The sequence below is a fragment of the Pan troglodytes genome, chromosome 2, assembly GCF_028858775.2.
Source record: "Pan troglodytes isolate AG18354 chromosome 2, NHGRI_mPanTro3-v2.0_pri, whole genome shotgun sequence".
Lineage (NCBI taxonomy): Eukaryota > Metazoa > Chordata > Mammalia > Primates > Hominidae > Pan > Pan troglodytes.
Window position 1 is genome coordinate 146714785 of NC_086015.1, and position 27405 is coordinate 146742189.

Sequence of the window (27405 nt, forward strand, 5' to 3'; positions counted from 1 at the left end):
CTGCTGAATGAATAAAATTAATAAAAGGCAACTCTCAGGAATTGCTTGGTGGCACTGAAAGTTTGTATAATCATCCTGCACGGAGATTAGGAATATGTAATAAAACGTTATAGGATCTAAAACCTTGAACTGAGCAATTACACTTACTAGAATTTATCCTAAGGAAATAATGTAACAAGTAGACATAGATTTACGTTTAGGATGTTAACTACTTAAAATGAAAAGGGTGGAAAACCACCAAAACATATATCAAAAAGAGAATACTTAAACTACAGGCATACTACAGGAGATATTGTGGGTTTGGTTCCAGACCACTGCAATAAAGCAAATATAGCAATAAAATGAGTCACACACAATTTTTGGTTTCACAGTGTATATAAAAGTTATGCTTACATGATACTGTAGTCTATTAAGTGTACAATACCATTATGTCTAAAAAACAATGTACATGGCTGGGTGCGGTGGCTCACGCCTGTAATCCCAGCACTTTGGGAGGCCAAGGTGGGTGGATCATGAGGTCAGGAGTTCAAGACCAGCCTGGCCAAGATGGTGAAACCCCCGTCTCTACTAAAAATACAAAAATTAGCTGGTCGTGGTGGTGGGTGCCTGTAATCCCAGCTACTCGGAAGGCTGAGGCAGAGAATTGCTTGAACCTGGGAGGCAGAGGTTACAGTGAGCCAAGACCGTGCCACTGTACTCCAGCCTGGGTGACAGAGCAAGACTCTGTCTCAAAAAACAAACAAAACAAAACAAACAAAAGAAATGTACATGTCTTCATTAAAAATGCTTTATTACTAAAAAATGCTAACAATCACCTGAGCCTTCAGTGAATCATAATCTTTTTCCTGGTGGAGGGTCTTAACCTAGATGTTAATGGCTCCTGACTGATAAGGCTGGTGGTTGCTGAAGGCTGGGGTGGCTTTGGCAACTTCTAAAAATAAGGCAACAATGAAGTTTGCTAAATTGAATGACTCTCCTTTTATAAAAGATTTTTCTGTAGCATGTGATGCTATTTGATAGAATTTTACCCACAATAGAACTTCTTTCCAAATTAGAGTCAATCCTCTCAAACTCTGCGGCTGCTTTATCAACCAAGTTTATGTGATATTCTAAATCTTTTGTTGTCATTTCAACAATGTTCACAGCATCTTCACGATGGAATTTCTTGAAAATCCATCTCAAGAAGCCACTTTCCTTGCTCATCCATAAGAAACAACTCATCTGTTCAAGTTTTATCATGAGATTGCAGCAATTCAGACTGTTTTTAATTCTAGTTCTCTTGCTATTCCTACCACATTCGAAGTTACTTCCCCCACTGAAGTCTTGTATCCCTCAAAATCATCCATGAGGGTTGGAATCAACTTCTTCCAAACCCCTGTTAATGTTGATATTTTGACCTCCTTTCATAAATCACAAATGTTCTTAATAGCATTTAGAATGGTGAATCCTATCCAGAAGGTTTTAGATATACTTGCCCAGATCCATCAGAGGAATCACTTTCCATGGCAGCTATAGCCTTACAATATGTATTTCTTAAATAAGAAAGTCAAAATTACTCCTTGATCCATGGGCTGCAGAATGGATATTTGTTAGCAGGCATGAAAACAACATTCACCTCTTTGCACATAGCTATCAGAGCTCTTGGGTGACCAGGTGCATTGTCAATGAGCAGCAATTTTTTTAATTTATGTTTTATTTATTATACTTTAAGTTCTAGGGTATATGTGCACAACGTGCAGGTTTGTTACATATGTATACATGTGCCATGTTGGTGTGCTGCACCCATTAACTGATATACCTAATGTCATTTACATTAGGTATATCTCCTAATGCTATCCCTCCCCGCTCCCCCTACCCCACGACAGGCCCTGGTGTGTGACGTTCCCCTTCCTGTGTCCAAGTGTTCTCATTGTTCAATTCCCACCTATGAGTGAGAACATGCGGCGTTTGGTTTTTTGTCCTTGCAATAGTTTGCTGAGAATGATGGTTTCCAGCTTCATCCATGTCCCTACAAAGGACATGAACTCATCCTTAAAAAGAGCAGCAATATTTTGAAAGGAACCTTTTTTTTTTTTTTCTGAGCAGTAGATCTCAATGGCGGTTTCTTCAAAGAAACCATGCTGTAAACAGATGTGCTGTCATCCAGGCTTTGTTGGTCCATATATAGGGCAGGCAGAGTAGATTTAGCATAATTCTTAAGGGCTCTAGGATTTTCAGAATAGCAAATAAGCATTGTCTTCAACTTAAGTAAACAGCTACATTAATCCCTAACAAGAAGGTCAGCCTGTCTTTTGAAACTTTCAAACCAGGCATTGACTTCTCTCCAGCTATGAAAGTCCTACATGGCATTTTTGTTCAGTAGAGGCTGTTTTATTTACACTGGAAATCTGTTGTTCAGTGTAGCCACCTTCATCAATTAGCTAGATCCTCTGGATAACTTGCTACAGCTTCTGCATCAGCACTTGCTGCTTCACCTTGCACTTTTATGTTATGGAGACAGCTTCTTTCTTCAAACGTCATGAACAAACCTTGCTAGCTTCAATCTTTTTCTCCGCAGCTTTCTTGCTTCTTAGCCTTCGCAGAATTGAGGGGAGGGTCTTGCTCTGCATTAGGCTTTTGGCTTAAGGGAATGTTGTAGCTGGTTTTATCCTCTATCCAGACCACTAAAACTTTCTCTATATCAGCAGTAAGACTGTTTTGCTTTTTTTTGTTATCATTTGTGTGTTCACTGGGGTAGCATTTTAAATTTATTTAGAAAACTTTTCCTTTGCATCAATAAATTGGCTGTTTGGTGCAAGAGGCCTAGCTTTCGGCCTGTCCTGCCTTTTGACATGCCTTCCTCACTAAGCTTAATCATTTCTAGCCTTTGATTTCAACCCAGACATGTGCAACTCTTCCTTTCACTTAAACACTTAGAGGCTATTTTAAGGTGATTGGTTAGCCTAATTTCAGTGTTGTTGTGAATAGGGAGGCCAGAGAGGAGCAAGAGAGATGGCGGAATGACCAGTTGGTGGAGCAATCAAAACACAGACAACTATTAAGTTTGCCATCTTATATGAACATGGTTCATAATGCCCCTAAATAATTACAATAGTGACATCAAAGGTTGTGGATGACAGCTCATGATAACACATATAATAAAAAAACTTAAGATAGTGTGAGAATTACCAAAAGGTGACACAGAGACATAAAATGAGCACGTGCTGCTGGAAAGATGAGGCAGAGAGGCTTGCTCCAAGCAAGGTTGCCACAAAATTTCAATTTGTAAAAATTGCAGTATCTGTAAAGCACAATAAAGAGAAGCACAATAAAATGAAGTATGACTGTCTACAAAAGGCATTACACTTCCGAAGGCTCACCAGCATATACAATGTTTCTACAGTTTTTTTCCCACTAGATACTGTATCACACAGAGGAAGTTCTTCCCTTTTATACCTTGCCAAACATTTTTAAATTAATATGTCTTGAATGTTTTCTATTAAATGCGTTTTCTGCATCTACTGAGAGATTATTTTCTCTTCATTTGTTAATGTAGTAAACTATGCTCACAATTTTCTAATATTATTCTTATATTCCTGGGATAAATGCAGGTTAGTCATATGTATTTTTTTACATTGATGAATTTGGCTTGTTGATTGTTTACAACCTTTATATCTCTGTTTACGAAATTGGCATATATTTTTCATTTTTGTTACTCACATAAACTGATTTTCATTTCTGGAGTATTATCCTAGCCTCATGAAATCATTTGAGGTGCATTTCTCTTTTGTCTTTTCTCTTTCACGGTTTGTATAAAATTGGAGTGATCTATTCCTTGAAAGTTAGGTAGAACTCACCTAGGAAAAATTCTGGGCCTTGTGTTTTTGGGTGAATGGATTTTTAGCTACTGACTCAATTTCTTGAATGATTGCAGGGCTATTTAGGGTTTTTTTCTTCCTTCAGATAGTCAGTTATACATTTCTAGGAAATTGTCCATTTAAGTTTTCTGATGTATTTGCATAAATTGTACACGACATGTTCTTACTTTTTAATCTCCACAGCACCTCCAGTCATGCTCTTCTCTTATAGCATTGCTTATTTTTGCTCTCTCTCTCTGACTTATCAAAATTGTCTATTTTATTTGTCTTTTCAATGAAACAACTTTTGACTTGGTTAATCCTCTTTGTTTCAGTTTTCTTATCTATTTCTTTTTATTTCAGCTTTCATCTTTATTTTTTGCTAAATTCTGCATTCTTTGGATTTGTTCTGTATGTTCTTTTTCTAACCTCTCACACTGGTATCTTAACTCATTAAATTTAAGTCTCTTGTGCCTTTTAACATAAACATTAAAGGCTATAAATGCCTTAATTTCAATTAAATGCTACATGTAATTAGCTGCATCTGGAAAATTCGGGTATGCAGGTTTTATCATATTTATTTTATAAAATTAATTACAATCAAGCAAATACATAAATCTGCTTTTAAAATTAGAGCACTACTGATGACAGAGTCTCCTTTGATTACCCTTCTTTGCTTCCTGCCTCTCCTACCCTATGTAAAATATTTTTATTGAGAGAGGTATATTTATTAAAGTAGTAGTGTATTTTCATGTGTTTTAAAATAGGTATCATTCTGAAAATATGCTGAGAGTAAATTTGCTGGTCATAGGTTTGTACAGGATTACTTTTAATAGATACTACAAAATTGTCCTTTAAATGAGTATATAATTTTTCATCTTCTTGGGTAGTGTGTTAGAATATCTGCTTTCCTAAAACCTTACCAATTCCTAATCTGAGCAACTTAAAATTTTTTTCAGTCCTATGAATATTATCTTATAATCATTTTAATTTGTAGTCCCTGATTAATAGTGAGTTTGAGCAATTTCTGTTTATTGAGTAATTGAAATTCTTGTTTAATAAATAGCATGTCAATTTCTTTAACTATTTTTTTTTTTCCTTCAGCAAGGGCTTTATTTATCAGAAGGGCATTACGCTTGACCTCCAAATTTGGCTGACAATTTACTGATGAGATTCATAGCCTTTGAGTTGCTCTGGTATTTTGACATACTTGCTGGGTTCTGAGCCACATCCTGGAAGGCCACCATAACTTCTGGATCCTGCATGGCGGCAAGAACCTCTGGATCACTAAGAATTTCATTGAGTCCAGGCATTCCGGCCATTCCAGGCATGCCCCCTCCCATTCCAGGCATTCCTCCAGGAAAATTACCAGGCATTCTCCCAGGAAAGCCACTTGGAAAAGAGCCATACTGTGCTCCTGACTGTCGTCTGGCTTCTTCCTCCCTCTGGGCTCTCTCATGCTCTTCTCGAGCCTTCTTAACTCGTTCTATTCTTTCTTTGATCTCTCACTCTTCACGTTTTCGCTCATACTTTCTCCGATGTTCTCCAATTTTCTGTGCCCTAGGTTGAACTTCTTTCAGCATTGCACTAGCATCTTCATCATAATCCAATTTACAGGCAAGGGCAAGTTCATGGGCTGCTTCTTCCCAGTGGCCTAGAAGTCTGTGTGCTTTCGCCCGCCACTTGTAAGGCTGAGCTGAATCAGGATTTATTTCAATGGCTCTGTCACAGTCTTGGATGGCAGCACTTGGCTTCTGTAATTTGACGAAGACACTGGCCCTCTTGGCATACAAAATGGCCAAGCAAGGATTCAGCTTGATGGCATCTGTGAATAAGTCAATGGCTTTCTGGAGTTCACCATCGTTTAGGGCTTCAATAGCAGCCACTTTTTTATCATTTGCCTGATCCATGATCTCCTCCGTTATCTCCGCATTTTCATCTCCCATTTCTTAAGGAGCATCAGTGTCTGGTTCAATCACACCTTCTTTATCAATTTCTAGATCACTTTCTTCACCTGATGGTTCTTCTGCCTTTAAGTCTTCCTCCACCTTCTTACTGTCAGGTTTTTCTTCCTTGGTATTTTCTTCTGATTTAGCTTTCTGAGTAGCAGGTGGTACTTTACCTCCCATGCTCTCCACCCACTCCCTCAGGAAGTGCATTTCCTCGGTGTGCAGAACGCTCGGATCCTCCTTACACATTTTCACAAAGGCCCGAAGCTTGTTCACTTTGCGGGGGTCCATGGTAGGGAGGTGGTGGGCGAAGCTCAGGGGCTGCAGCCCAGTTCCAGGCCCAGGCGCTGGCTCAGCATGACCACGCAGAAAGGGCTCTTTAACTACTTTCTTTAGATTTTTGTGTAATATTATTTGTTATCTATTGAGTAGATATTATGGAATGTTTATAACTGTGAAATATAAAAACATACAACAAATATCTATATGCTCCTCATACAGTCAAAGAGAAATAACATGACCTTTATATTTCAGAATTGCTCTTTACTCCTCTGGGATTCCATCCCATCATGTCCACCGCTGAAGTAATTACTGTCCTAAATTTTGTGTCCCTGATTACCTTGCTTTTCACTATACTTTTATTGCATATCTTAGTATCACAGAAAAATGTATTATTTGGTTTTTTGTTTTTCAAATTTACGTAAGTGAAATAATGCTGCATATATTGCTCAAAATTTAGTTCTTGAAATTCACCCACATGGTTTGGCTATAGTTATGATTAACTCATTTTCCTTGCTATATGATATAAATAAGTGGAAATGTGTTTCCACACATCTATTCTGTTGTTGATGGACATTTTGGTTGTGTCCAGTTCTTTGCTATAACAAACAGTGGAACAGTGGAACTTTGACTATTCTTGTACTTGTCTCCTGATGTGCATAGGAAGCGCTTAACTAGATGGTATTTACTAGGGGTGGAATTCCTGTGTCACAACAACATTTCTACCTGTAGTATGTAAACAAATGTTCCAGCTGCTCCACATCCTTGCCCAAACTTGACATTTGTTGATTTATTTATTCATCCAACAAAAAGCAACTGAGGACCTACTGTGTGCCAGCTACTGTTGTAGGTGCTGGAGATGCAGTAGTGAACAAAACTGACAAGAAAACCTGCCTTTTTGGAACATAAATTATGAGGAAGAGCCAATAAACAAGACAAATAACTTAAACATCTAGTATATTAGATAGTTACAAGAGCTAAGGTAGAAAAAGAAAGCATAAAGGGAGATAAAATGTTGAGGTAGGTGTTGAAATTTTAGGTAGTGTACAACAAAGGTATCACTGAAAGGAGGCTTATTTGGCTTTTTCTTTCCCTAAAAAAATAAAACAGTGAGAGAGCAAGCCAGGTGGACATTTGGAAGAGGGACACTCTAGTTATAGTGAAGAGCAAGATAAAGACCCTGAGAAACATCAAGGAACCTAGAAAGGTTGGAGCAAGAAGTAGAATGGAAGAAGAGGAGATAAGTGTGGGAATCAGGAACCAGGTGATCTAGGAATGTACAAGACTTAACGATGATTCTGGCTTTTAGTTTGGAAGAAGAGAAGGCACTAGAGGGTTTTGAGGAATAAAGGGACATGATCTGATAATGCTTTAACACCATCATTCTAGCTACTCTATTAAGATAGGCCTAGAGAGGGTCAGGGCTGAAGTAGAAAGGCTGGTTAGAAGGTTATTGTCATAGTCCAAGTGGAAGATGTTAGTGGCCTGGACCAGCATGGGGGCAATGGGGCTAGTGAGAAGAGACACAATTCTGTATATATTTTGAAAGTAGAGAGAGGTGAGAGGATTTTTTGAAGGACCAAAGTTGGGATGTAAGAGAAATAAATCAAATAAGACATCTGCATTTTTGGCCTGAACAAATAGAAGAATAGAATTGCTCCTAATGAGGAAGTTAATGCTTGAATAGGCTTTTGGGTGAGTGAATAGGGAGGAAAGGGGGAGGCAATTTTGGATGTGTGAAGTTTAAGATGCATAATAGATATAGAAGGCAAATGGATATGCAAGACTACAGATTAGGAGAAGACTCCAGGCTGGAGATGTATATTTGGAAACTATCAGTAAATAAGTGGTATTTAAATTCATGAGTCTAAATCAGATCATCTAGGAAATGAGTATAGATAGAAAACAGAAGTCATCCAAGGGCATCCCATAGTCATAATTGCTAATATAGTGCTATGGACTGATGTTTGTGTCTCCCTGAAATTCATATGTTGAAGCACTCACTAATCCCTACTGTGATGGTATTCATTTGTGGGAGGAAGTAATTAAGTTTGAATGAGATCATGAGACAAAGCCCTTATTATGAGATTAGTGTCCTAATAAGAATAGACTTGAGAGAGAGAGACCTGTCCTCTGTCCATCATGAGAGGATACAGCAACAAGGTAGCCACCTGCAAACCAGGAAGTGAATACTCACCAGATACAAATCTACCAGCACTTGGATCTTGGATTTAGAGTATAGAAATGTAAGACATAACTGTTGTTTAAACTACCCAGTGGTATTCTGTTATAGCAGTCCAAACTGATAAAGATAGTTAAAAAATAGATCTTATAACATGCCAGGTCCTGTTATAATACTTTACACACAAACACATAACTCATTTAATTATCCCAATAATTCCATGAGGTAGGAAGAATCATTAGCCTCACTTTACAGATGAGAAAACAAAAGCCCAAAGAAGTGCAGTGACTTTCCCAAGAGCACAAAACTAGTATATGGATCAGGGATCTGAACCCAGCTAGTCTGACTCCAGTCTGTGCTCTTAACCTTGTACTGTATATTTCATTTTTCCTAATCTAGTAGTTGTGGTTTAATTTGAACTCCCCACAGGACCACTGATGTTGAACATTTTATGATACACTGATGGCCGTTAAGATTTCCTCTCCTATGAAACACGTGCTCATTTATTTTGCTGATTTTTAAATTAATGGGTAGCTTATCTCCTATGGAACTGAAGTAATTCTTTATTCTGGACACTGATCCTTTGATAGTCATATGTCAAATGGCAAATTTTTCTCCTGTTTGTGACTAGAATTTATATCATTTTATATTCTTTAATTATTTAAATTAAAATAACTGATGAGCAAAAGTTCTTTATTTTAAGGTAATCAAATTGACCAATCTTTTATAATGTTTTGTGCTTTAGAATTCTTTCCAAACTAAAATGATAAAAACTGTCTTCTAAACAATTTATGATTTTTGTTTTTCATATTTAAATCTTTAATCAAATCTAGGTAAATAAATGAAAACTAATCTATACTTATTGAGTCAAGACAGCAGCTACCCTTTTTCAGGGAGAAGGAAGGGGTCACTAAAAGGGGCATGAAGGGGGCTTCTAGGAGGCTGGTAATGTTATACTTTGTGATCTGGATGCTGGTTATACAGTTGAGTTCAGTTTGTAAGAATTCAATAAGTTCCATACATATATGCACTTTTCTTCATGTATAATTAAATAACAAGTTTGAAAAGTAAAATCTGACAGTGTTTCCCTTTTGATGTATGAGCTTAATTCATTTACAATTTTGTTTACTATTGATATATTTGAATTTATTTCTACCACATGCTTTCAAATTACTCTGCCTTTTTCTATACTTTTATATTTGTTGCTGTTTCCATTTCCTGCCTTCTTTTGTATTGATTAATTTTTTCTTTCTTATGTCTCCTCTGCGTAGAAAGTTATATATTCTATTATGATACATGTATTTTCCTTGGGTGGATTACTCTTAATACCCCTTATAAGTACTCAAATTCCTTCAATCTGTTTGCTCTTTATTTTAATAATTCATTTCTTATGTTTTTGTTTTCATCTTTCATTTCTTTAAGTATATATATACAAACTTTATAATCTTTAGTTATTATATTATATAAAAATCTTGAGGTCTAATTCTGTTGTTTGCCACTCTGCTGTCTCTCAATGATTTGTTTCCTTGCAGATTTTAGATTTTGGATTGTGAGCTCGTGTTGGTGGGGCTGTAGTGAAGGTGACATCTTTGTGCTCTTGGCTGAGACTGTGGTCTTCCAAAGATGCTTTTTGACTGTTTTAGCCAGTTGTTCCAAGAGTACGTCCAACCTAAGATTATGTTTTAAATTGATTTTTCAGTTTGTGTCTCTCGACCTCATAGCAATATAAACTTAAACCACAAACCTCATAGTCAAACTTGAGGTTTAAATTTCTTAGGAATACATCTTTCTCCATCTAAAACACACCAATACTTTCTGAGATATTGTAGATACAGTTGCTCACATTTAAGAACTATTTACCAACAAATATATCCCAAAAATCAGACTTGAAAAGAGTTTAAAACCATTATTTGTATCCCTTTAATTCAATCCCTATTTATTTCTAAATATTAGTTGACTACCTTGTGCCAAGATATACAATTCTTGCCTTCAAGGATTTATGGTCTTTTTACACAGAAATGCCCAAAACCTAATATGGCCACCACAACTTCTCCTTCCTATACTCATGACAGGCATTTAGTTGGTCCCAGCTCTTTTTCCATTGATTCTAGAAACTGTCACAGACTGCACCTTCACAACATACTATCACTTTATATGAGTTGTCACTTGGCATCCCCTATCATCTCATCTTCCCTGTCTAGGAGCAAGATCTGTAGCATTTATATTCCCACCAAATATAAATAAACCAGCTTCCAAGATCACAAAAGACTGGGCATTTTCAAGGTGTCAGGAAAACAGCCAGACCTACTAAAGGCTTCCCTTTTCACCTTAACATCAGCCCTTGTATCTACCTATACTAAGACAACCTTGCCACCTCATGCCATTATAATCAGTACACTAGAAAACTATAAAAATATAAAAAACTGTAAGAGGAAATATGCTAAAAATTCCAATAAAACACACCCTAAATCATTACCCTGAAAAAGAGAGAAAGGTTAATAGAAAGAAGAGACAGAGTCTGCTAAGTATCTCATTAGGCCCACTGCCTGCCTCTCATTACATGCACCTCCTGATTCTCATTAGGCCTTCGTGATTTCATTTGGGTCCCAGGTCATTGCTTATTTTCATATGGGGACTATATAACAAGGTCTCTTCCAGTCCCAGAATCCCATGGGGAGAAAAAGAGAAAATGTCAATAACTAATGAGCTGTCAGGGAGAGAGAGCTTTAGCACCTCCAGAATCATATAAAAATTCCTAGTCCATTGGTCTTGGGAGTGACTAACAAAAGGCCAGCATTGAACTTTTTCAAATGAATTATTATTATTATTATTACAAAACAATGCTTAGCTTTGCTTTCAAAGTATATGATTTTATAAGGCAGGAAGAAATCAACTTGTACATTGAAATGAAAAATCTGTATAGAAATAGCTTTTTTCTTTTACAATACTCCAAAACCCTGAAGAACTTCATATTTTTATTAATTTCAGAAAAAATCAATAAGTAAAAACAATTATATAATTAGTTTTATCAAAACTCCAAGCTAATCATAGTAATCACTCCTCCTCATAACTTGTACCTGTTAAGATCTCTTATACTTAGTGTTAAGTCATATAAAGAAAGTGTTGAGGTGGGAAGACACAGCGTGAATCCCAGCTCTTCGGTTGCATGCTGTGTGAACTTGTGAACTTGAAGTCCCAACGTTATTTTATGTAAAATTGGAGAATTTAATACCTACTGTGCAAACTTGTTATATATTTCCCTTTCTGGCAAACATGAAAGGATCGATGAAGGGTAATCATTATCATTATATTTTTCCATAATCCTCTTAATGTCCAGCCCATAGGGATTCCCAATTAATAATTGTTGGAAGACAATAAATCATGACAACATTGTGAATATTCTCTATACCTAAGGTAAGTAGGCAATAAAAATGTAATAAAATATTGATGGTAAATATATTTATTTTTAATTCTGCCATATAAGCTATATAAAACGAAGAAAGAGTTGAATATAAATGTCTCTTCCACCTAAGTCAAACAATGATATCTAATGGTACTGTTATTTTCTGACATGCTGAAAGAACAGGATTCTGTGGTCCTTTCTGAATGTAGACTTTAATGCCTTAGCAGGTCAGATAGAAGACTGAGAAAGGAAGACCAGAATGTAGAAGGAAGATCAAGAAAGGGCTGGGTGTTTCAGAGAAACCAAGTGAAGAGAGGGGTTTTGAAGAATGCTCCTATTATCTACAATGAAAAATGCTACACTGAAGATAAAAAAAAAAAAAAAAAACTAAGAGAGATCTAAGAGCCTGAAGAAACAAATATGAGGGGTGGGGGATGGAAAGGATGACCCAACTCACTGAGACCCAAGACCCTGCTGAGATAGAAGAGGAGAGGGATAGAGGCTGAACTGAGATGGGAGATCAAGGTTAATAGACTTTTTATCCAACTGATGGCCTCAGTTGTCTCTGTCAAGCTGAGGGCAAGATGGTCAGTGAATATGGCCAGGGAGAGATGAGAATAGAGAATATGCAGAGAGAGAAACAGATCAGCTTTAATAAACAGAGGAGATTGTGTCGTGACTACATTTTCTTTTTTATAGGTCAATGGCCATTTTGAAAATGTTTGACAGTACTAAAATCAGCTTATGCATATTTTTTTTGAAATGAGGCCCTATAATTTAATCTACACTAAATCATTCAGACTTTCCAGAGCCCCTATCATTATGACTAATTTGTTTAGTTAGATTTCTTAAGAGTATACATCTCTATCAAGATGAAGCTATGATTTGAATATGGTTTGTCCCCACTAAAACTTATGTTGAGACTTGGTTCCCAGTGAGACAGTGTTGAAAGGTAGTGACTTTACGAAGTGATTAAAATGGATTAATGTCTGTTTTTCAAGACTGGGTTAGTTCTCATGAGAATAGTTTGTAATAAAGTGAGCCTGCCTCTCCTGTTTTGCCTCTTTGTACATGTCTATTTCTCCTTCTGCTTTTCTGCCATGTTACGATGCGATAGCATGAAGCCCACATCAGAAGCTAGCCAAAGATGACTGCCTGATCTTGGCCCTCCCAGCCTCTAGAATCATGAGCTAAAAAAGTCTTTCCCTTATAAATTATTCAGTCTCAAGTATTCTGTTATTGCAATGAAAAATAGACTAAGACAATGAACAAAACATATTGAATGCTATATAGATGTCAAAAGAAATAGCAAGCCTAGGCAAAATATGGGTTACCTATGCAAAAAATGCTAACCAAAGGAGGATGAAGTTAATTTAAGAACTAGTTCTTATCTTTTTTAGACTTATGTTAAATGTTATTTCTCTTTCTAAAATAAATTATCATTTACATTAATACAGATCAACTATGAAAATACCTCATTGTGAACAGTGAGGACAAAGCTTCTGTAAGCATTGATTATATGCCAAACGATATCCCTGTGTGAGGTAGATGCTATCTGATCCATTTTGTAGATGAAGCCTCTGTGGCTTAGGAAAGTTAAGTGACATATTCAAGATCACACAGCAACTAAGTGGCAAGTGTAGACTCTAATCTGGCTCTGTCAGCCTAGTGACTGATACTTTCTCTAGAAAGTGGAGGTAGCATATGAGTCTCATCTTCCCAATCATCCCACAAGCTGCCCTTCGCTCCATGTGTCTCCTGGGGAAGTATTTCATCATTTACTCTGGAAATAGCATTCAAATGTCATCACAACCTTGCAGCATATTTCTGAGTCTGTGAGTACCAAGGAACATGTTGTCCCTTTCAAACATGCCCCTTCACTTAGATAATGTCAGTGAGTTTTTGTGGAATCTGATTTAAATGTATGCGTAAACAGGAAAGAATGAAATAATCAAAATCCACAGGATGTGAGAGAAGAAAAGTAAATGATATCTAGTTACATTTATTTGACCAATAATGACAAAAGAAAAAAGAGAAATTAAAATTAATGGGGAAATTCTTAGTTATAACTGTCAAGCAGACAGTGCAGGATACAAAATTGTACATATACAGTTTATTCTTGATAAATGAAATAGCTACAAAAGACTGAAAGGAAAAAAATGTCAAAATATTAGCAGTTACAGTGGTTGCCTTTAGGCAACAGAATTGTCCTTGAGTCTTATTACTCTGTTTTACATTTATGAATATACTATGCAGTACTGTCATTTTTATAAACAGAAAGATATAACTAAATCAAAGCCATCATTGAAACCTTTTGGCCAGTGGCTGTGATGTCTGGGTCTTTTAAATCCACAGGGGAAGCTAAACCCTCAAACCACAGTCACATCTTCTTGTTTGGGGAAGATAGTGGGCAAAGCAGATGCCTAAAAGCACCAAAAGGAAGTCTTGAGGGTTTGTTTTCTCCTTCCAAAGAAGGGAGCCATCTGCGTCTCTGCACATGGAAGTTTCAATTCATGTGTGTCACAGCCATGAGGACATGAATGGCTGCCCAGGAATGCTTAGGGGCAGGCTGCTTTGTGGGCATTTGGTAACACAAGAAAAGAGGTGGTAATAGCCCAGCAATTCCAGCTATTTTTAATGCAACTCCAAGCTAATATACTTACTTCCTACATTTTAGCATCTATGCCAGGTTTAAAGAAACAGACCTGCCCCTAATTTAAGAGAAGAAAGGCCCCCTCCTGCCCCGCACATTATCCCTGCCATCATCCTTCACAGTGCTGCTGCATCCTGCCTCCTCACAGCAGAGCTCACCTCGAGCAACCAATTCCATTTTAAGGAGACAGAGAACAATTTATTCAACTTCAATTTGCTGAGAGGAAAAACCTCCTATTCTCTAATATTAATTCTTGAAGCCGATTCAAAAACAATTTTTGTTCCTTGCCAGGGTTTGAGGCTTTGAAAGATATTAATGTAGACAGTCTTTGAAATATTAGGAGTTTGCAGCCATTGTGAGGATCCTGAAGTTAGCAAGCATAAAAGGAAGTCTTAGGGCAAAGTATATGTTATTCTGTGTGTTGAAATATATATCAAGCTTCTTGTGGGGTAAGGGGCTTGGGCACCCCTGGGGAACTGTGGACTATATATAGATAAGTGTGACATTCGTTTAAAGCCGATCTGCCCTGTGAGAATGATTAGGTTTACTGGAGAGCTCTATTCTTATTTTAAAGTAAGTTTTTTACATCTCTAGTTCTGAAACACCCTCTATGCAGTTTTAGACATATACGACTTGTCTAATCCACAAGCCTATAGAGAATAGTGATGAGATGATAGCACATTTCGGTGCCTGCATTTCTCTCTCAAAGATTCAATATTTTCATTTTAGCTTTTTATTTTTACCATTTTTCACAGATAGCATGTAATGTATCTCCACTGTTCTTCTTCAAGCTTTATGGTAAGATTCATAAACTTCAGCATTTTAACTGAACACATCAGTCATATTGAAGCACAGTACCTCTAATATGGTTAAAGTGTTTTATTGACACGTGACAAAACTTGACAACTTGTGTTTTTTGTTATTAGAATTTTCTAATGGTTCAGGAGAGTAAAAATTAGATAACAGTAGCACAAGGTTGAAGGAACTTCATTAGGTTGAGTTTGTTTTTTCACTTACTTGACTAGTTGTCTTTGTGCCACATAGTATGTGCTTAGTGGCATTGTGTCAAAATTTGTCAGGTCTCATACAATGAAGATATTCCTATAGATTCCCTGCTTCAGTCCGTCTTATATTTTTTCTTTCTAAAACACAGATGTGCTCATGCCATTGCTTGTAAATCTTGGTTGGTTCCTTCCTGTCTACCGAAGAAAAGCCAAACTGCTTAGCACCACATTCAAGACTCCAGACTCTTCAAGACTTAGCAATAGGTCCTCATCCCTCCCAATGTTTAACCCTTCTTCCCTCAGTGCCTCAGCAGTGGGGCACAACCAAAGGGCTATGAGGACCACAGAGAAGACTGCTTTGCAGGAAGCAGTGGTCCAGGTAGAGGTAAGGGGCAGGATTAGTAGGACAGAGCATGGCACTTGATGTCAAGAACTGGGTAGTGTGCACTTGGAACAAGGTAAGAGGCATTGTCACCAGGCTAGGCTGGATCGTGGTACAGCCAAGGCTAATTGGCTGTAACTGAAAGTAGATCTTTGGAGAGTAGGAGTTGGAGGAGAAGGAAGAACACTGAAAGCCAGAGAGAAATGGAGAAAATCATTTCTATGTCTTTTCCTCCAGGAACCACTTCCATAGGCAGGCTTTGCAGGAATGACAGTTACTCAATGTAGAGAAAACTGGATATCCCTCTTTTAGACTTATTTTGGGCTCAGATTCCTGTGTTCAGCTCTTTGCTCCACCACTGTAGGCTCTGTGACCTCAGTCAGGTTACTTTGCTTTTCTGTGCCTCCTTTTAGCGGCCAGCAAAATGGAGGTAAGAATTATTGTTGGAATTAAGAATTATTAGAAGAATTCAGAATTATTGGAAAGATTAAACCAATTACCTCAGTCGTCTGTACATGATAGGCCCTCAATAAATCTTACCTAGTATTATGATGATTTTGGAAATTTTTTCCTTTACACGTTTAGGAAATAAGAAAGTACAGAAAGCAGAATTTGACTGCAGTGTGATAAGTGGGTGATCAACAAATCTAAGTTTGCTGTGATCTTTTCCCGTTTTAGCACTGAAAGTCCTATATCCCAGTAGTAGTTGGTCACCCTATAACCCTATGAACAACTCTGTGAGGGTGGGAACTCTTTGCAAACAGAACATCAAGCTGCTTAGCACCATGAAAACAGCTGAATCACACAAAATTACCTTTTCTATAAGGTCTAAACTATCAAATAGCAGCAATTTCATATGGTCTGATCAAGTAAAAAGTCCTAGAAGAAGGCAAAGGAGAATAAGCCACCTTCTATACATTAACTCATGCCTGGGTATTTTTGTCCTTCTAGCTCAAAAGTAAAAAAAAAAAAAAAAAAAAAAAGTGTGACAAATATGTCTTAAGCACTTACTGTGTGCCAGGCATCAGACTATCTGATAGGTCAGGAGTTTATTATCTTTACTTTGATTGATCTTCATGACTTATAAGTTAAGAGAACCAACAATATGAAATAGTGGAAATGTGAAGCCATCAAGAGCATTAACTCTAAACAGAAGGAAATAAGTCTAAAGGAGAACATGTGTATCTTACAGATGAGAGGGACAGCGCCGGTGCCATGTGGGAGGAGACAGAGCTGCAGATGAGGAGGGTGAGTTACCCTGTGCCAACAACAGCGGGGTGAGCTAAGGTGCTTGAGGGTAGAGACGCAGTCAAGCCTCTCAAGCAAAAAATGCAGCAGCTAATTTCAGAGTGGGAAATGCCCCTCTGGGAGGAAGTCAGCATCTTATGATCAGAACCGCAATACTAAGATAGCTAAGAAAACACAAATTCAACTTTTAAAACGTTTTTATAAAAACACTGGAGAGAGAAAAAGTCCAAGTTCACTTTGGCTTTTGGAAAAGACCCAGAGGGTTTCTTAATTCATCTGAAGCATTTTGGCCTGAGTTCTATTAAAACATTTTTAATTCTTTGATATGTAATCCTCTCTAGGGGTGTGGATAAAACAAGGGCATTATGAAGTTTTGTTTAGGGAATGTCATCCCATGAAAGTATTTGCCAGTGGATTTTGGAAGGATTCAACACTGTTTTGTTGGATGGTTTTATATACCAGGTGAATTGAACACATGAGAGCAGGGATTTTTACTCAAGAAAACTTGAGAAGAACTGTAACAAAGGGAAGAGAATAGAAGTCATAGTTTTCAATTCCAAGGACTCAGTAACCCATCAATGATTACTGGCTTCTAGGGAGAGAGTTAGATACCAGAGTATGTTGTTAAATGTTTTACATTTATATAAATGTATATAGTACTTATTCATATTTTATAAAGTCATTGATATGTACACCGAAAAGAGAAGAATTGAAAAATGGAAGACTAGGAAGATTGGACACTGTATCTGATGCTGTATTTCCAGTAAATTTAGCAAATAAAAAGTCTATCAAAGGAGTGCCCTATTTTGTTTCTGAATTTCAGATGAGCAGAACAGAAGCCACTCCTATGACTCTAGGACGGAAGAATGAGAATGAGGAAACTGGGGTTGTGCTTGCCGGGAGTCTAACCCGTGCACCACCTGTTATTAGAACCCTGGGAAAGCAGCCTACCATCCAGTTTTAGGTTTGGCTTCTTGAAGCTATTGACGTTGTAGCATGCACTGTACTGAGGGAAGGAAAGGGATACCTGGCTTTGAGTTTAGAGGGCTGTGGCTAACAAGTGGCTATAAGCAAATGAATTATCATGCCTAATAAAATATTCAAGTGATAATTACTAAGTTAGTGATAGAGTTTGGCTGTGTCCCCACACAAATCTCATCTTGTATTGAAGCTCCCATGATTCCCACATATTGTGGGGGGGACCCGGTGAGAGAGAATTGAATCATGGGGGCTGTTTCCCCCATACTGTTCTCCTGGTAGTGAATAAGTCTCACGAGAGCTGATGGTTTTATAAAGGGAAACCCCTTTCGCTTGGCTATCATTCTCTCTCCTGCTTGCCACAGTGTAAGACTTGCCTTTTGCCTTCTGCCATGATTGTGAGGCCTCCCTAGCCACGCAGAGCTGTGAGTCCATTAAACCTCTTTTCCTTTATTATAAATTACCCAGTGTTGGGTATGTCTTTATCAGCAGCGTGAAAACAGACTAATACAGTTAGTAAGGAAAAACTTTGACCAAATGGAAAAGTGTGCATGCATTATCTCAAGTCCATCAGAAATCTGAAAAAAAAACAAAACAAACAAACAAACAAAAAAAACCAACAACACTATTCAAATAGTTTTTGCAACATGAAGAAAAAGGAGACAAAATCAGACAACTGGATAAGGGTTGGATCTGGCTTCTCACTGTTCTGTCAAGATGGGAGTTTCTGATTTAACCAGTGTCATATTGGTGGCTACTCTAACTGAATTCATTGAAAAATTGCCATAATGTGATTCAGGATTTGCCTCTGTCAACTTATCTCCTTTTAGCATTTTATGTTTTAGTTCATAGAATAAAATAATCCCATTATAGATAAGAAGCTTGAACTGCGAGATATAATTATGAGTCCTAATTCCAGCACTCAGAAAAAACACAACAAAATAACTGAAACAAAACCTAACATGCATATAGTGCTCATTATGAGCCACAAACATTTTGTAAAAACTAATGCATGAAAACTAATTTAATCTTTACAACACTATTCATTCAACAACAGCTATTTGGTGAGTACTTTTATAGATTCTGGTGCCATGAAATAGAAGCTATCATTATCCCCATTTATGAGTGAATTTGATACATCAACTCATGCCTCCGCTTGAGCATTTTGGCCTTACTTAGCTCTTGAGATTTCAAATGCTCCCCCGGCAAGGAAAGCAAACCACATCCCCAAATTTCCTTTATCCTGATCTTCATTTATAAGCCTCTAGAGACCCTGGTGAATACAGCTGAATTTTATTTATTTGAGTTCATCTCAAAACAGTGGTAGGGCATCTTTTCATGTCTTTGGAGATAGAGATTCACATGAGGTAGAGAAGAAGCTAAAACCGTGAGCCATCACAGAGTACATCTTCCTGCTGGAAGCAGCACTAAATCAAATAAGACATAATGTATAGGAAGTTTGTCTTAAAAACCTTTAGGAAGAAGGCAGTCTACACAAATCTTCACTGAGTTCCTTCTCATTTCCTCTTTCTTGTTGTATAATACAATATGTGGGTGTAAATTAAGAGAAACATTAGGAAAAATAAGACCAAATAATCTAGGTAATTGTTATTTAACATGTATGAATCTCATTTTAATGAAAGAGATCAATATCATGGCCTATGACATAGTAAGTTTAAAAAGCTAAAAACAAAAAAATAAGGTAAAAAGTAAACAGAAATAAACTTATGTGTAGGGACAGTTCTCAAAGTATGACTTATTGACCTCTGGGACTCCCTGAGACTCTTACAGGTAGTTCATGAAGTTAACATGATTTTCAGACTGTTACTAAGACATCCTTTGATTCTCATTCTATCCTGAGGATACAATGGAGGTTTCCAGAGGCTACATAATGCGTGATAATCACAACGGATTGAATGCAGAAGCAAATCTGAGAATCCAGCTGCCTTCCATTAAACCAGAAATAAAAGAAATTTGCAAAAATAGAAAGTGTGATTTATGTTAACATGCAATGGATTTATCATTATTTTAAAATAAATTACTAAATATTTCTAAAATCCTCATTTTAAGTGTCTAATATGATAAACATTGATACATGTAATCAGTGGTATGCTGCTAGATGTTTAACAACTGGCTCTCTGGGGGGACAGGGAGAGCCCTGATTTGTAGTGCAAGCTGATTCCATGATGTAAATATTCCCACGATGGCAGATTTCAAGCTACCACTGAACCTGGTGTAGATAGCTGGTTCTAGCTGGCTCCAGCACACTACTGGATATAATTCATACAAACAAAAACTCTTTGGGGCCTCAATAGTTTCTAGAAGTGTAAAGAGGTCCTGTTATCAAAAAGCTTGACAACTACCAATTATAGTATAATCACTTTTTTTGTTTAAAAACATCAATGGATATATACTTCTAAAAAGATATACACCAGTCTCTAATACAGCAGTTACTTCTTGAGTGGGGAAACTTAAATTTTACTTTACAAGCTTTTGTACCACTTGAATTTTTATAAAAATCATGAAACTCGAATATAAAAAGGAAAAAAAACCCTCATTTTAAGGTTCAGAACTTGCTCAGAGACCTCTGGTCCTCAGTTTTCAAATGGTAAAATGTAGCCGACATGGGCTAGTTTGAGTAATGGGATTTCTTCCAGCCCTATAACTCTATGATTTAATGATATTTCCACTCATTCTGGTACATATCTCACTTAGATAATCACTTTAGGGATGCTAGGGCCCTTCAGTCCCTCAAGTGACCCAGGATCTCCCCTGTGATGAGGCCTCTGCCCGCAATGCTGTCATTCTTGCCAACGCCTTTTGCCTGTTCACACCTAATTATTCTTTAGGTCTCAGCTGAAGAGTCTCTTCTCAAGGACTTCTCTATCGGGGTCCTTTGTTATATAGCCCCAGAGAACCATGTCACTCCCCTCAGAGAACTTAATCCTGTGTTGTGTGGGCCCCAAGGGGAGCAGGGCCTATGGAGGTTTTCACTAACTGCCCATGTGGGCCCAGGCCTGTACAGAGAACATTGCAACTCATTTATTCACCCACAAATAAAAAGTGATGACCTACATGTGCTGGGCACATTTCTAGACACTGCAATATAGCTGTGAACAAACCAGACCAAGTCCCTGCTCTCATGGGGCTGACATTCCCTGGCTCACAGCGACCTGGGGCCTTGCTCCAGGACGTACCACAAATACATGAGCAGACCCGGGCTGAGAACCCAGGTCTTCCACATCTAGTGCTTGTCCTCCTACTTGCCTTAATTCCCAGATGCTGAGGTTCTATGAAGACTGACCTCAAGACACACAGGATAATTCAATATTTGTATCCTTTGACTTCTGGTAGGCATTAGGCCAGGTATTAATAATTCCAGAAGTCATAGATCCAAAGCAGAAGAGGCTCCAAAAAAGATGAAGACACAAAAATTTGGAAAAATGCAATAAGTGAGGCCACACAGATGAAGTAGTCAGACACATGAGCATACCATATGCGAAACACAGCAAAGCTGACCTTTGTTTTGTTACTGATGCATAACCATAAAAAAACCCTACATCTTTAGATATCATATATCAGAATCATTTGGAGGTAAGGGTATTTTTAAAAATATGTCTGAGAAAGAGAGAGAAAGAATTTAAATAGGCCATTGTTGCAAATGCCTCTGTCAGGGAAAGGTCTTTGTAGTTAAAGTGAAATGGCATTTCTTTGTTAATGAGGTGAACATTTATGAAGCGCTCTATGCACATTTTTCAGAAAATAATAATGTAGATATCTCCTACAATGCAATACATTTCTAGGTTTAGTCCACCTAACCTGTTGTCTAAAATATAATGCAGTTTCCAACATAAGCATCCATGAATAAATTGAGTCATATCTTGCAAGTTGGAATAATTTACAAAGCTATGGCAAATGCTTTTATTAAAGATTTCATATGGTAAAAAGTGGGTATAATAATCACCTTGCCCAGATTTCACTTAAAGAACAGTTTATGGGAAGAAAGCCCACATTTAATACCTTGAAAATTAATCCAGTTATTAGATGATACTTTGAAACTCAAGACCAGTTTATAGTAATTATAGTAATTAAAAGATAATAATGTTTCATGAATCAGGCAAATCTGGAAGTCAAAGGAATATAAAAAAGGATGTTTTGGTGCTTTTTGAAATTTGAAAATAAATTCTAAAATGATTTTAAATAATGTGTAACTTCTACCCAGCAAAGCTACAAATCAAATCAATTCTCTGTTCACCTAGGTCAAAGTTAAAAAAAAGTGTGACCATGAAGTTTGATGGCCTGTACAATGTGAAAATTTTATACTGGTTTCCTCAAAATGGCTGCCCAGAAGTCTGACGTTCATTCCTGTGCTAATTGCTCTCTCCTGGAGCTCACTGCATTAGATGCCTCACCCAGAGCTCTGGAACTGCTACTCTCCAGGGTCAGGCAATGATGCTGCTTGGATACAGATGGTGGGAGTTTTTTTAGCAGGCAGACCACTGGCTGATGTTAAGCTTCAGGGCATTTTGACACACAAGGTTTGGGTTTACTCCCAGGAAGTGTCAGAAGGGCAGAGCTGGGGTCCTGGCACCTACCTGCGCCCCATGTGCTGACCAACAGGGCAGATTTAATAATTTCTTAATGACCCAAGTGGGTGCTAGGCTTGACGTCTGGAAACTCTGGTCAACAAGTTGGGATGCTGAATAGCGGGATCAAAAAGATGTATTTGGATAAATACATTCAGTTTGGCTTGAGATTTTCTTTAAATTGCAACACTTACTGAAGTCATTGGGAAACTATACACCTAACATTTTGCTTTAGAAAAAACCTTAAAAACAGTCACTTTTTTGTACTCTGTGGCATAAGCTGAAGCTTTTGATGCAATTTAAAATCAAGCATTTTTTTTCCCCAAATAGAATTCCAAGGTTGAGGCCTTAAAAAAAAGTGACAGAAAAAGTAACTTTGATCACATGAATCATATACATGTTTGGGTGGACAACAGAAATTAAACCATTCTTCTTTTAAAAGGAGATCTGGTACCTAATTCCTATATGTTACCACTTAAATCATAATCCTTGACTAAAGAAAACATTCAGGAAAGAATAACTTGAAAGCACTGAGAAGGCATATTCAAGTTGAAGTAAAATTAAGCTACTGAAGAATAGACAGACTGGAGCAAGTCTTAAAGACAGGTTAAAACACTTTAGAGTTCTTTCATGAAAGTTGGAATATTTTCTATATCACAAAATCCACTAGTATATAATGTTTCTGAACAGAAAGATACACGTTAAAAGCTAAAAACGAGTCAGGTCATATCTTTTCGCTTTCTGACAACGATATCAGAGCAGTATATTTTAATGTCCAGTTGAACATTATCAGTAAATTTACTTTCTTTATTTTTTGTTTGTTTAACTTTGGAAAACATTGTGTAACTTGCTTAAAATTAAGTAGTAAAATTCACTTTTGGAAATAGGATTTTCTTTATCTATTACCAACTAGTTTAATATGTTCCTTATGGTGATAAGAGATTTTAGAGTACTTTCGACTTAAGATACAAAGGAGCTTTTCATTGGGGAAGGGATTTGGCGAGTAGAATAAGGTATTCTAAGATGAATGCTCTTGAGAATGTTAAAGATTCTACAATTCGTAACCCAAATATATATAATAATATTTTCACATAGATTATAACTTTAAATACACATTTGATTCTTCTTTACATATTTACTCCATTATATCTAAAATGTTCCACCCATACACAGTCCTGAACATTATCAAAGTGTACCTTAGCCATAGTTTCTAAGAAATAGACAAGATGAGTTTTCTCCTAATTCACACATGGTAGAGAATGCTAATTAGAAACACAGCTGATGAGATTTCATTACAGTCTCTTAAACCTCCAGAGAATTGACACTGAGAAGATACTACTCATTGGGGCGCCAAATAATTGTAGGTGGGGAAAAAGTGAAGAAATTTTACTGTTTTCTAGAATTATCTATGGCATAATAGAATAGATAGCAAAGGTTCCTATAGATTCTATACCTAGTAACTTTCCAGATGTGTTTCATGAAATGCATCATATGTAAATTACTATATGAAACTGAAACTGGAAAGTGAGAGGTAAGCTGGAGGTTACTTTTGACTCAATAGAGATGAAAGAAAAGTAGCTGGGTGAGGTGGGTAAAGAACTGGACTTGGAATTAGTTCCAGTCCCAATTTCCCACCCATGTTTACTTGTGTAGACCCATGTAAATTACTTATTCTCTCTGCATCCCAGCTTCCTCCTCAGTAAAATAGTTGCCAATAATAGCCCGCTGGTTATTGTGAGGGTCAAAGGTACTAATTTTCACTAACTGGCACCTATTAGTCCATAAATATTAACCAAATTTGTGTTTTACTAAGTTTAAAATCAAAGAAGTGAAAGTAGATTCCCATTTTTTTTTTATGTAGCCTAACAGTTTTACATGCTGCGATTACTACAATGAATCTGTGCATCTTAAAGTGAAACCTCCATTTGTGAGCTTCAGGCAGGCAAGCAAGTCACTGTAGAAGGGAGCTTGACAATTGTTCTTTTTGGTTTTGACTGTGGGACTGCCTTCCCATATCTGAGAACTGTGGGAATACTTATTTGGGTAATGTCTTAGAAACACCCTGCCTGTGAATATAAATGTACTTATACAAATAGCCAAATCTTGATAGTTCTAAGTCTCCACCTACTCACCCAGAATATAAAATCCCTTGCAGAGTTTTCTTTTGTCTTAAATATTTACAGGACTCCCCAAAGGGATCTTCATGAGTGACATTACTGTGCCCTAGGTCACTGGTTCTCAAGCGCTGCTGCATATTAGAACCATCTGGGAAGCTGGAAACAATCCTGCTGCCCACGCTGCACCTCCTGCCAATTGCATCAGAATCTCTGGGGGAGCCACTGGCCAGCAAGATTTTTTAAACTCTCTAGAGTCCCAAGTCCCAAGCCTATCAGCATGTGGTTTCCCCTTGAACTCACTTGGACAGTTTGGCTCTGATCTGCTGAATCCAAAACCACACCTGCAAAATGACAGGACCTCAGCATCTGGTGTCCAGCATCTGGTGTCTTTCTAGATGCTCAACTCTGGCCACTCTTTAGAATCACTTAGGTAGAGTTTAAAATACTGCAGCTGAGGTCCCACTCCAGACTAAATAAATTAGAAATCCTGGGCATGGAGCCCGGGTATCTGGGATTTGTAAAAAAATTCTAACATGCACCCAGGATTGAGCATTACTGCTCTGGGAGTTTCCAAGAGGAGGGAGCTGGGTGGCATGTGTTGTCAGAGCCTGGAGCTGCCCATCCCTCAGCTGCCTGCACCAACCTGCCCTTGCTGGGTTCCAACTGCAGCCTGTGCTCCCTCCCCACTGCTGCCCACTCTTCTGCCACCTGCCACCTGCAATTTCAGGACTGCCTCACTCCTTAGAGTATCTGCTATGTTTTCTGCCTCTGGCAGCTTAAGCTCCATCTTTGACTGTCTGTCTTGGCTACTTATTTCTCTTCAATTAGCAGGAAGGTACTTCATTTTTATGTGTTCAGTTCTTTCAGAGATGGTCCCTTAGAGTTGAGCATCCACTTAAATTCTTTCAAGTTTACATCTCAGCATTCTGGGGATGGGGTGGGCTCCAGCAGGGTCACTTGTGTTCCCAGGGAAACAATTTACTCCCCCCGAAACGTTACCATTTAGTGCCTCCCTTTCTCAGAGTGCAAGCATACCAGCAGGCAGGTGGGTTGGGAGGGCCAAGTTCATTCTCACAGTGTCCCACAAGAGGATGCTGGCCCTCAGGCTACATCAAACTCCTTTCCATTTATAGGCATTTTCCTCTTAAAGGTTTAGTTATCCTTTCCTGTGTCTGACTTCTTTCATTAGCTTCTTTTCACACATATATCACTACACGTCTAAATCCCAATTATGGATGAAATCCAAATTCCTTCTTTTGGGTTGCCTAGGCCTTAGGTCCATGAACATTCTGGAACATATATAAAGTGTTTTCTGCCTAGAACATAGGGAATATCCTTAAAGAGTGATGTTGCCTTATTCTACAGGCCAGTATATCCAAGTCCTACAAACGGCGCAGAAATTACATGAAACATTTGGCAGGGTCGAATGAGGAAAAAAATGTTCCCTTAAAATTAGACTATTTTTTCCCCTGGAAGGTTAGATTGTCTCAAACTCTTTTAGTCTCTAGTATGCTTGGATGAAGCAAAAGACCCCTATAGACCTCAACTTGGTACTATAAAAGCAAGCCAAAACCCAAAGAATCAATCAGTACAAAGGGGAAGAATAGTAGTGTTTTCCCTAGGGGATACTGCAAATTATTAATTTATGCCAGAAATGAATACAGGCAGTGTCATAATAATGGATCACTATGACACCAGCCTGCAGACCACCATTTAAGAACACCTGAATAAGGACATAAAAAGTTAAAACATAATTTCTTTTGTGGCCCTAGGGAAGACCTCGGCACTACTCACAGAACTGCACATTAACCATCCAGAAACCTGGTGTGTCAGAATTCAGAATACTGAAACTCTGCCAGGACTCATTCCAAGTGCTAGCTCTGATCTCTGTGTGCCTGTCTGTTTCTAGTTGGCCAAGAGATCTTCTATCCCGGCCCTACGTTATAGGCCCCCATACTATAATCAGAGCAACATCTTCAGAAAGAGAAAGCAAGTCAAGGGCTGGGGTATGAAGCAATTGTCCTGGAAACCCCAAATCACACTTTCTCCAGATGTGAGTCTCAATGATCATGTTTTCACAGATCTCTAGGGGAAAAGAACTGTGTGAATTCATATACTTACAGTGACTAAGGCAAGGTTAGACATTCTTTCCTAACAGAAGCATTCCTTTATTTTTCAACAGGGATTTTTCCCTTCTTGTTTGTTCTTGAAATTTTAATTTGAACAAAGCAAGGCACAGCACAAACAAGGAAAAGAAACCTGTTTTAAAGCAGAGATTTTTTTTTTAACAGTTAGAACCAGTGGAAAAATACAACAGTAATAGTTTGTTACCTAGGTATTCACTGTTGAGGCAGGTCTATCATAACAGTTTATTCTCCCTTAAGAAGAGATTGGTCACAGCTGATTCCAATCAAGTCCTTTTTCAATGTAACCCAGAGCAATTGTATTAAGTGACTCTCCTAAAACCAAACTCTTGTTCTCACTTATTAGACTTCCCTCTCGGGTACTTTATTCAGTTATATATCATATCTCCACTGATAGGATTCTTTGGATTTTTGAGCTGTGCCTCCAGAAGCAATTCAATTTCTTTTCTGAAGGAATTGCACAAAGACTTAACGTTTTATTAAATACATTTGCTGCATCTTTCAAGATCATTAAGGAAATGGCATCCTTAAATTTGGCGACATTCTTTAACAAACACATGCTCAGGCACACATATTCAGCCTTGATGTTTTCTGCACTGCATCAATAAAATTTAATTGAAATAAGTAGAAAAATTACAGTAATT

General features: G+C 37.6%; 1 protein-coding gene and 1 pseudogene across 1 annotated transcript in view; both read right to left on the bottom strand.

Moving 5' to 3' along the window:
- The window catches only part of SLC9A9 (solute carrier family 9 member A9), a 582779-nt gene that overhangs the window by 247161 nt on the left and 308213 nt on the right, over nt 1–27405 (bottom strand). The window lies entirely within an intron of this gene.
- Nucleotides 4889–6202, bottom strand: LOC134809606 (hsc70-interacting protein-like; annotated as a pseudogene).